This window comes from Protopterus annectens, chromosome 10.part0 (assembly GCF_019279795.1).
Source record: "Protopterus annectens isolate FY-2018-M chromosome 10.part0, PAN1.0, whole genome shotgun sequence".
NCBI lineage: Eukaryota > Metazoa > Chordata > Ceratodontiformes > Protopteridae > Protopterus > Protopterus annectens.
Genome location: NC_056744.1, coordinates 1248469936 through 1248482212, shown reverse-complemented (window position 1 = coordinate 1248482212; position 12277 = coordinate 1248469936). Strand labels below are relative to the sequence as shown.

Below are 12277 nucleotides of genomic sequence, written 5' to 3'. Positions count from 1 at the left end.
GCAAGAAAGAAGGTGGAGGAACATTACAAAGACATTTAAGAAAGGTAAGCAATTTCTATCATAAATAATGCCATTGTATAATATCCATAATGCTGTATGTTTGTTAGGCATGTCAGGACTGAAAATGGTTAGGTGTTTAGGGCCAAGTATTTATGCTGTCAAATAAGTAAACAAATCAGAAAGAAAATAAAAGATTTTGGGAATATGAAAAATTTCAAAATTTGACATTTCTGAGGCATAAAAAGAAAGCCCCGACTACTACCCAGACAACCAGAGTATGATTAGTGGCTTTGACTCTTGGTGCTTTAGTGTCAGACCAGACAGTACAATCACTGCTATTTGTTAACAGATATATTTTTCACTATGGAAAATGGTGATGCGGCTTATTGATAGTATTTTTGGATGTGTGTCAATCACTTATTGGCTGGTTCAGAAACCATCTTCAAAGAATCTTTAGTAATTATTGTCTTTACCAAGAGACTGAAAAAGTGCAAGAAAAAGTTAATTGGAATCCTCTCTTACTCACCAGGTAGTTTTACAGCCTGCTTGCCCGCAGAGGAAAAACTGACATTCTCAAGTCATGTGGTCTTGAGATTTCTATACTTGGGCTGCACATCGGGCAAGCAGATAGGGAAACTTCCACTAGTGTAACAATGTTCCCAGACTCACATGACCTTCACATTTCTTTAGCATCACTGAAGTACTTATTGAAAGGGATGAAAATGGACCTTCAGATGCTGAAAGCCACAGGGTTGGAAACTATAGGGAGGTGCTGGCCTTAAATATCAAGCTAGAATGGCAGCACCAGGAAATACTTAAAAGGCAGGCAGTGTTCCTGCAACATTCAAGACCACTAGATGGCATAACAACATGGAATCACCAGTCAGAGGCTAAAACAGACTTATCTGCACTGAAACAAGGGGGGGGGGGTGGCGGCATTCCTGTGCAGGTTATTCAAACTGCCCTGCAACAGTTGCTGCAGTGGGAAGCACACCCTATAACTGAAACAGCCCATCACTTAAAGATGTGAACTGTGCTTAATACAACAGCACTATTATCTGCTTTCTTTATTATCAGCATAGGATAAAAGTCTTGCACATGGCTACAGATCTAGGTCAGAAGTGTTTGGTTAATGGTACTCCAGTTTGCCTCTCCCCAGATTACATTCTGTGCAACTATGCTTTCCAGATCAGCGTTAAAGAAAATGGACAGGCCATATCCTCATTACCCACAGGAAGTGGATGCTCATCTTACTAGAACGGACAGCTCTCCTCCACCCTCCCAGCATGTGCTACTGTTCCAACCACTTTGCTCACTGGAGCATCAATAGAAGCATCAAGGAAGAAAAAGGGCACACCACCACTAATCCAGTGTAGGTCCAGGAGAGGCAACATTACAATTGGTGCAATCGCATCAAGACTAGTACTCAACAGGTACTGGACACTTGCCAGTCTTTTGGAAGATGACCAGCAGAACACCATGGATTTTTCAGATCCTGACCCCTTGCTGAAAAAAACTGATTGATAAAAATTAGGCAAAAGTTAATCTAATCAATGTGGTGGAATCAGTAATGTCTGGACAAGTACCTACTCTACTGGACATCTGATTGTAATTGGGTAGAGCTGTCAAGTATCCTTTTCTTTAATGAATGAGGTTTTTGTCAGGTTGGCATGTTGCAGCCTAGTGCTGTTCTTTGATATTCTTCTAGTGAGATAAATGTCAGTCAATAGTTCTGTATAACTACTGTTATGGATAGTTGGTTTTGTAGTGTTTGAGACATGTTAGTTGTGTGTTTGTAACAGTATTCACCTACTGATTCCCTTACCATTGGGTTGGGGACTCGGAGGAGAGTAGTTACCACAAGCAGGCTGTTGGCTCTACTCTCCATGAGGCTAGTTTTACCCCTATTTGTTTGATTCAGGCTAATGCCCAACAATACTGCGATGCTCTAGACAACTCAGCCATACCATTAACTTCCCATCCCACTTAGAACAGCCTTATAGTCATGGAATGTGAAAGGCCTTAATGCTAAAGTCAAGGCAGATTCATGTGTGAAGGTGGTCATCACCGGTTTGCAATGGAAAAAAAAAGTAATGCCTCTTAGCCAAGAAGTACTAAACAATGGGATGGTTGTTATCACGGTTCATACAGCATGTCACCCACAAGGGAGGTTCTGACTTTAGTTAGTGCAAGACTAAGACAGAAAAGTGTAAAGCCAGCTCAAACAAGCATGGTACATAAGCAAGGCAGATGGGCTTTACGCAATGTACAGACAATTTTTTTTTTACTGATTGGAAAGTTTTACTGTCCCAAGCAAGAAAGTCTGGCCCATTACATTTCACACAACACAGAACACATGGTCATAGGTGGGAACTAAATGTGATTTGTGTCATGCGCAAGACAGGCTACCACCTACCAGCCCTAGGTTAAATGAGCATAGTGACATTATTAGGTCTTCGATGCGAGGATTCCATCTAGTCAGTGGTGTGAAGATTGCAAGTTCTTCATACCTTTGAGGTCAGCCAGTAGACTTTATATGTTCTTGACAGGTCATCATTTGTTACATGTGTTGCAGGCCAGTATTCAAGCTAACATTCTGTTTGATCATTGTACACTTACCACGGATCTGACCCTTACTCATAGTGCAAGACTTAACCCTTGATACAAACAAACCATCTAGTACTTCAAATCATTGCTTCTCAACAAATTGAAGATTTGGGTAACAGTTGCATATCCTTAACCCCTACCAGGGCTATGGGAATCCTTTAAGACCAACTTCCACAATCTCGTTAGACATAAGAAATATGTGGAGAATTAGAAGCATCACAAGACACCTACAGACAATTGGTCTAAATTAAAGACAGTTACTCTGGAGATAAACACAGACATCAAGATATAGCGAGGCTGAAGTGTGAAGCTAAAACATTAGGTTTTTGATCATCAACAAGCTAGTCTTTCACATGGGCAGGGCTTACCTATTCCCCACAGTCATTAGCACACAGCTTAAGGGGGCCTATTCACTTAAATAAGCGAACGGTGATTCATCGACCCTATGTAAGCGAAAGCTTACAATGTCAAAGTGTCAGAACAGCGATTTTCCAGGGGGGGGGGGGGGGAAATCGCTGTTCCAACAAAAAATATATAAAAATAAACAATTTCAAACATTACATTAAGTGGGGGCCTGTGCCTCCTACACTCCCCTACTTAAATATACCAACTCCAAGACTGTACTACAGTGCTGAAAATGGCAAAGTACCGAAGCAGCCAAGAGAATTCTTCCCCAGGGAAAGAATTTGCTTAACAGCCGTTTCGATATATTGCGTTTTCAGCCTTTTACATTAGACCAAGACGTATCCAAAAGACTGCATCTCCGGTCTTCTAATATAGACCCACTTAAGGGACAGGGCAAAAGCTCAGGCAATACTGGCACTGAGATGCACAGGATCTCCAACAGTCTGCTGAAGGCATCAATGACACTGAAGAATGCCTAGGGATCCCAACACCCTGCTCAAGGTATCAATGACAGAGGAATTTTTACCAGGATCTGTACACATGGCAAGTCAGAGTTGGGCAGTCATCAGTTAAGGATTTATTGGCAGGGATGAAATGGCAAACACCCCTATATCCCTTGCTAAGCTACAAACTCTCAATGCTCCTATCATGGTCAAATTAATAAGGCCATAAGGTCATGAAGGTTGGGAAAGCACAAGGACTACACAGACTCCCCACCTAGCTGTACAAGCTGCCATAGATGAACCCAAAGTTCTCCAGATTACTTCCTGTAGAGATGAAAATATTAAATAATTTCCTAGTGTCAAAACTAAGGAATGTTATTTGGTTGCACTGAAATGTCAGCACTCGAAAAGACAAGTGCCAAAAAGCCATTTAAACAAAAAAAATTCCAAAAGACCGGAATAGAGTGAATCTAAAAAATTGTTCTTTTCCTTTAAACTATTTTACAGGGGGAAAGCCCCCTACACCAGTCATGTGGGGGGGGGGGGGCAACACCCCCACCCACATACCAACTCGCATCATCATACCTCTTGAGAAAAGGGAATATTTTGAGTAATGGCATCTCAGACAGAGTATACAAGTCCATTCTTTCAGCTATTCGATCTCTGTATTTCAGAACTTGGTCCAACAGGTCCTGACATTTCAGATAGTTACTATGCTTTTCACATGTGTTAAGACACGTTTTTCATTCAGACAGGGCATCCTAGGACTGATTTTGACCCTTCTAACAACCCAGCATCTTAGCCAGCATGCCTCCCAACCAAGGTTTGTTTTTTTTCTAGATTTCAAAAAAAAGCCCTAAACACTGTTCAGTGGGCATTTTCTTGGGCAATCATGTCCAGGTTCAGCTATTAGGGGGGAGTTGAGACTTGCTGAAAACTTCTTTACGCTATGCCCCTAGCACAAGTGGTTACTAAATACATGCTCAATGCCATTCTACATCTTCAGAGGAGCAAGACAGGGCTGCCCCCTATTGCCATCTCTTTCTTTTGGTGGTTGAAGCTCCAAGTCTGAGCATAAAAATACACAATACAAGCACCAGGGCATGCAGTTGCTAAACAATGGAACTATGTTTTGAGTACATGGTTTGCTGACAACTGCATATTGTGCCTCAGTAATCCTCAGAAGCATCTGGAAGCATTCCAACTGCTGCTCCACTATGAAGAGGTTTCAGGCCTCATACATAATAGGATTAAATTAATTTCCACTACTTAAAATTATGCTGGGATGTTCAGGTCATCCTTGATGCATTGGGGATCTCCTTGACCTGCCTGCATACATATCTGGCTATCAAACTGAAGGATTCCTTGCATGAAATGTTTGAGGATAACCTCCATGTGAGATGTTTTTTTCCAGGAATCTCGTTTACTCCCTAAAAAGAAAGACTTTGCTGCCATCCACATGGTGGTCTGACTGAAGTTATTGTTTATAGCAAAGTGCCTTCCTAATCTCCACTGTAATTACATGGTGGAAAAATTATAATGGCTGCTGATAAATTTTATCTGAGATGGTAGAGAACCATAGTTAACCTGGAAAAAAGTAATGGTGTCAAAATATTATGGGGATTAGGATTACTAGACAATCGCAGATATGGTTCAGTTTGTACTTGTCAGAATTAAAGCGATACATATGGGTAATACCAGAAAGCTTACTTTGCTACTATCCATGGAAGGATCCTTTAACTGTCATAAGGAGGAAAGTTTGGAACCTGGGGGTGGGGTGGTGCATGAATATTGTGACGTCGACTCCAAGGGTCTAACAATAGATGGTCCTTCTATATGGGATATTAGCCCAGAACCCTTGAAAAGGGGCCTCATGAAGTGGTAAGATTGGGGAACGCACAGTACCAAAAGAGGAAGTCTCCCCTCAACAAATGACCTCTCTCACTCACTTACTGTGGCAAGGCACACCACATTTAGTCCAGAACTCAATCTTCAATGGTGGCATTATCTTAAGTTGGTGCATATGGGAAACAATTGATTAAAAGGTAACCAACAGATTTGGTCTTGGAATGTGTAGAGCAATGTGTGTACAGCTTTAAGAAGCTTTCTAGAGACTTGCACAAGTGTATAAATACCGAACACGTGAGCCTGACTATCTTTTTGTAGTACGCTGTTGAGATGTAAGCATGCATGTCTGTGTAGTATGTTAAGTTTGCTTATTTTTTTTTTGTTATGCTGCTATCCACCCTGATGCGTTTCTTTGTAATAAAGCATACAAACTCTTCCGCCTGTTCGTCATCTATACTAGAGAGGGATGAGCAACATGGTGCCAGAATGGGATCCAGATTCCTCAGCTTTGAGACGGAGAGGCACTCATTTAAAATTGCAGGAATATGTAGGAGTGAATCATCCCTACTCTACATATAACTCACAAAATAGGTCAGAAATGAATTTCGGGTATTGTAACTTGCTCAAACTATTGCTTATTCGCAAAATATGAAAACGCATTCAGAATGCTGTAAAATAAATTTCTAAGATAACAGAAATATCCAATATTATGATACAGTAACAGACATTCTAAATAACTAAGGAAAATGTTTGAAATAAAGTCCGAATTGCATAAAATGACTAGAATAAGGGAAACTACCACATTTTTTGCCAAGCACTACTTTTTCGCATTAAAATCAAAGCTATTTGAGTTATCTGATGTGTCTGAAGTGTTTGCATGTTTGTGCAGTATTACAGTACAGTTATTTTGTACAAATACAGCAATTTAGCATATTTTGCAAAGTACAGTATTTTTGAAGTGTTTATTGTACATTTGAATGTTATTACAGGCACATACAGCAGCTTGTTCGTATAAATTACAAGGGCCACATTTTTGTGTATTTGGGAATAATTTGACGGATTTCGAAAACGAGGGCCACTTGCATTTGATACTAATATTGCAGAGAACTGGTGAGTGTTTGAGCAAGGTACAATATTTTCATACAGGCTACATTTTCTGATAAAAATGACAGTACAAAGGCATTTATTCTGCATAAATTTAACTGGTTCAGAAGCCACAGAAAGGGAGTGTTCATTTGGGTATGCACCTACTGTATTTGCAGGAGAGGGGGAAAGGGTCATATAGTTGTACTGGCTGAGTCAAGGGAAGACCCCCCCCCACCCCACCCAGAGTGCTTAAAATGTAAATTTAGAGATATGTACAACTCCCAAATGAATGTTACAATGGAAGTGCACTTAATTTTACACAAGGGATTAAAAGTCTGGTGAAACTTTTGCAGCATATATAACTGATTTGAGAAACAAGGCTAAAACGTGCAGATTTGGTGATTAAGGGATGAGTTGATAAGACAGACTTGTGTGTGGTATTAAAGATGATGCTTTGAGAAAGATTTTGCCTCATAAGTGATTTAACTTTGAAGGCTACTGAGATTTGTTAGATGCATGAGCTTACACAGGAAATGCATGCTTCCAGTAAACAAGGCCAATGTTGATAGTATGCAGCACATGGTTAAAAGAAACAGGCCCAAGCACATGGCAACAGCTACAAGCCCTGCAACAGTCCCTGGGAAACCCCATAGTCTTCTAGCAAGTTCCAGAGCATGCACAGTCTCAGTGAAGCATAACAGCGAGTCAGCAAACTAAAAGAATGGGCCCCCACACAGTTTTCTAGCCAACTGTCGTAATTGAGGAAGTAATGAGCCTACAAGAGAAAATGTTTAGCGTTTGGTCAGCAATGTCACAAATGCAGTAAGTGGAATCATTTCAAAAGGTATTGTACATCAAAGGGCACACATTCTTTTATTAAAGGGGAATATTCCAAGAAACAAGTTAATCAATGAGAGAGCAGTGACCCTACTTTTTATGTTGGTGAGTCAGTGCTTCAAGAAACAAGTCAATGCAGTAGCTTTATGGGCAAACAATTAAAAATGTTGTACTGTTCAGATAAATGGAACACCCATAGAGCTCAAAGTTGATGCAGATTCAAAGTGCAATGTTGCAAAGACATTTGCTAGGAGTATGTGCTGGTGTGAGGCTTGATTTAGCACAGTGTGCAAAATTGCTTATGGTGGTGAAGAGATTCAAACTGAAGGCTCATTAGTACTTTCATGTTACTCTGCTGGGAAATGTACAGCTTATTTTGTGTGGTCATAAGGCACGTAGAGTCATCATCAGGGCTCAGAGATGCTGTCATTTAACAAGGAATTACATCATGTTAGTGTGAAAGACCACTACTTTAATTTCGCCCAGTATATTTTCTCGACCTATGCTGATCTTTTTGAAGACAAACTAGGCAAGCTTCCAGCTGTGTACTCAATGAAGTTAGACTAAGATGTTAGTCCAGTTATCAGGCCAGCCCAGAAAGTTCCATTAGCTATACAGAAGAGAGAGTCAGAGTCAAAGCAGAGCTAGACAAAATGGTGCAACAAGGTGTCATTTGTCCAGTTGAAGAACCAACTGAATGGGTATCCTCCAAGATGGTAGCTCATAAGAAAAGCTCAGATGATATCAGAATATGTATTTATTCAAGAGATTTGAACAAAGCACTGAAAAGACTTCATCATCCAATGCATACAGTTGAAGTTGCAGCTATGATGCCAAATGCCACTGTTTTTTTCCATCTTGGATGCAGAGTTCATTTTGGCAAATTTTGCTAGACAAGAAATTTTCATTGCCAACTACATTCAGTTCCCCTTTAAGCAGGTACAGATTTTTGAGAATGTCATTTGGGATAAATTCTGCCAGTGAAGTCATTCAACGTGCAATGGAGCAAATGTTTTCTGGGTATCCCTTGTGCTATTATAGTAGATATTCTAGTAGGAAGTAATGGTGAAGCTGAGCATGCCAGAAACCTCAGGAAAGTTCTGGAAAGAGCACGTCAAGGGATTCTTAAGCAGAATCCTCAAAAATGCAGGTTCAGGCTACGAGAAGTCACTTAATTTTTATCATTTGTTTACTACTTCAGGCTTAAGACCAGACCCTTCCAAGAAAATGGCTATTCTTGAGATGCCAGCTCCACACAATGTTCAAGCCCTACAATGTTTTCTTGGCATTGTTAACTAAACAAGTTCATTCTAGATTTGAGCTAACTAGCAGCACTGCTCAGAGAGCGGACATGTAAAGATGTATCCTGGTCATGACTGGAGCACCAGAGAGCATGTCCTGAAAGAGAGACTTGCTAGTCCAACTCTTAGAAACTATGATGTTCATAAGCCAGGACACTGTGATGCTTCAACATTTGGCCTTGGTGCAGTCATTCTTGACGAGGGTCAACCTATTGCCCATGCTTCCAGATTTCTAACCAACACTGAAATGCAGTATGCTCAGATAAAGAACTTTTGGCAATTACGTTTGCATGTTCAAAGTTCATGATTATATTTTTGGTAGACCTATCCAGATCAAAACAGACAGCCAACCTCTAGTCACTATTTTGTGAAAGCCTAATCATTCAGCTCCAGCCAGATTGCAATGCATGATGCAGAGATCGCAAAAGTACGATTTTAATCTCATCTACACAAAAGGTAAACTTCTTTATCTTGTTGATACTTTATCCAGATCTCCCAGAAATACTACTGAACAGCATGAGAATGAGCATCTTGATTTTGAAGTCATGGAAGTGAGAATTTTTTTTTTTCACACGTCTTGATGAGCTTAGAAAAATCACACAGCCTTAAATCCTGTTTAACAGAAGCTCAACTGCTTTATCAATCAAGATGGCTGTCAAAGCTATCTAGTCTACCTAAAGAAGTGCAGCCTTATTTCCCTTACAGAGATGAGATTATGTGACAATGGTATAGTCATGAAAGGTCCAAAAGTGATTGTTCCAAAGTCCTTGAAACAACAGTACATTTCTGTTTTGCATCATGGCCAATCAGGAACGGATACTAAAAAGAGGGCAAGACTAGTATTTTGGCGTTCTATGTCAAAAGATATTGAGCGAGTGCTTTCGTCTTGTTCTGTATGTTAATAGTACAAAGCCACATAAACAGAAGGAACCACTTCAGCTAAACCAGATTCCTGAACTACCTTGGTCAAGAAGTAGCCAATGACATTTTCGAATGGAATGGTTAACATTACTTGGTGCTAGTAAACTCTTATTCCAATTGGTTAGAGACTGACCTACTTCCTAACCTAGCATCCAGTACGGTCATTACTAAGAGGAAACGTCATTCTGCAGTCCATGGTACTCCACACAAAGTTATTTCTGACAATGGTACACTGTTTACTAGCCAGCAATTCAAAAGATTTGCTGAAGAGGGGGACTTTATCCATGTTATGAGTAGTCCCAAGTACCCGTAGTCAAACAATTTGGCAGAACTTGCAGTTTGTGAAACAGTTACTAGAAAAGTAGAAATGAGAATGGTGATTTTTTCCTGAATCTCTTTAATCTCAGAAATATTCCTAGTGATAAATATCTTGGTTCACCTGCCAAGAGACTTCTGTCGAGACAAACCTGAACAACGTCGGTCAGCAGTAGTTTACTGGTTCCATGTGTCAAAAACAGATCAGTGAAAGCCCATCTGTTAAAAAAATGCCTATCCCAGAAGTCTTATGACAAATCCAGCAAACTGCTCAGTCCATTACATGAAGGAGAGACAGTGAGAATGCAAATGTGCAAAGGTTATGAGTGGATTGGAGTTGTGAAGAGTATTTGTCCAAAGCAGAGAACTATTGTGGAATCATGAGGAGTAGAGTTTAGGCAGAAATTGGAAGCATTTGATGCTGGTGCCCAAGCCTGTACCACAGCACCTAGCCTGTGAGAAACACCATATCAAAGTGAGTTGTCCAGTTTTAGATTTCCAGAGGATGTTCTAGTAAATACCCTGTTCTTGAGATGAATACCGAAGATCCTGATGAGAGTTGTTCACCGAAAACTGTCCCTGTTGCTAACCCCAGTTCTGATTACTATGTTACTAGATCAGGTCACATTTCCAGACCATGTTACAGGTGCACATCAACTTGGACATGAACATTGTGTTAGTTTCCAATGTCTATATTACTGCATGTCTTATTCTAATGTCATTTCATTGGGGGCAATCCATTTAAGAGGGAGGATGTGGATCAGTGTGTGCACAGCTTTAAGAAGCTTTCTAGGGGCTTGCACAAGTGTATAAATACTGAGCATGTGCAAGTCTGACTGCTATTTCATAGTAAGATGTTGAGATGTAAGCATATATGTCTGTGTATTCTGTTAATCAGTTTGTTTTTTGGTTATGTTGCTATTCATCCTGATGTACTTCTTTGTAATAAAAGCATATAAAACTAAATACCCCATCTGTTCGATATCTATACTAGATAGGGATGAGCAACAGGATGGAAACCACTCTCCTCCAGGCAAAACATCTTCTAGCGATGCTATATATGATCATTGGTACCCAACGAGGTACAGTTTTTGAAGGGGACATAGGAAACTCCTAAATAGGCCAATCCAACCCCCCCCCCCCCATGAAAATTAGAAATGGACTGGATCCTTCTCCTCCAGTATACTTTACACACTTTAAAAAGATTCATTTCTGGAACTCCTTTCCAAGACAAGGCAGGAGTATTCCCACAAGGATCTGTGTTGGTGTACTACTAGTGATGCCGATTTGCACTTGTTTGACTGCCCTTCAAGTGAGTTCAGTTTGGGAAGAGGCACAGGAAGCAGCAGCCTTTGCGATTAGGAAGCCTATGCCGAATCTTGATGACACCATTTTGGATCCTGGGATCAACACTTTTACCTAGCTTAACTTCCACTGAAAAGTTAAAGCTTCTTCTCCACATCACCTTATTTGGAGTCATTTTTAAACACTAGAAACTTCTGGGAATTAACTTCTAAAGGAACTGAATTGCTATGATCAAAGTCTGCTCAGCTCTAAAAGATACTCTACCAACTGCAGAGGAGGAGCATCATATACCATTTTCTTTTGTATGTTATTTCCCAATTACTTTGTATATAGTTTTAGTCCGTATGAAACATTTTACTGTTAACTTTGAATTTCTAATATGAATGTGCCCTCCTAATAAATCAGTCAACTCAAAACAAAATACTAATGTAATTCAGCTAATCTTTGCATTCATCAGAATTGCTGCAATGCAATAATATTGTAATTTTGTTCTAAAAGCAAAGCCTCTTGCTGCAAAGCACATGCTGCTACAGTCGGGGGGGGGGGGGCTCCCCTTGTTATTTACAAGGAGATAACTATTCCATAGTAGTTCACAGACAAATAAAAAGGAGCACAAAGCTTTCATTAGGATCAGAACTAATCATCTTACAATGTACCAATAATTTAGAAAGGAATATACCAAATATCTTCAAGAAAATTACACCTGCATTGTGTACATAGATAAAAGGATAGTGGTTTCTGTTTTTCTGGCACCATACTTGTTTGTGTACAGACATTTAGGAGGAATACAACCTACAAACTTTGACTCACTTGTATGCTGACAAATGTGGTGCTTTTAATGCATCACGGAAATTCATAACCTTTTGTAAAAAGTTGACTCCCTCTGTAAACTACTCTTAAGAGAAATATATTTACAAGTTATTTCTCCTCATAATAACTTTGCAGGAGTTGTACTGACCATGGAAAGCTAACTAAAGCATTACAAACGAGTCAACATTTGAAAGCTACGAAAATGTAAGCAAACTGGCAATCGCAAACAAGAAATTATGCATTCTGGGGTATTCAAAACTGTGTGCAACATTTTGCTTCTTTACCCAGGTCATGGCTGAAAAAGGTCACTGTACCTGCCTACCTATGCAGTTAAAATAATAAAAAATGGTGGCAGAGACAACACCACAGCTTTCTAATCCACCCAGAATCAAAGTTGAA

General features: G+C 39.9%; 1 protein-coding gene across 1 annotated transcript in view; it reads right to left on the bottom strand.

The window, feature by feature from the left end:
• LOC122813572 (zinc-binding protein A33-like) overlaps positions 1-12277 on the bottom strand; it is a 284268-nt gene that overhangs the window by 170089 nt on the left and 101902 nt on the right. The gene's annotated exons all lie outside the window — the stretch shown is intronic.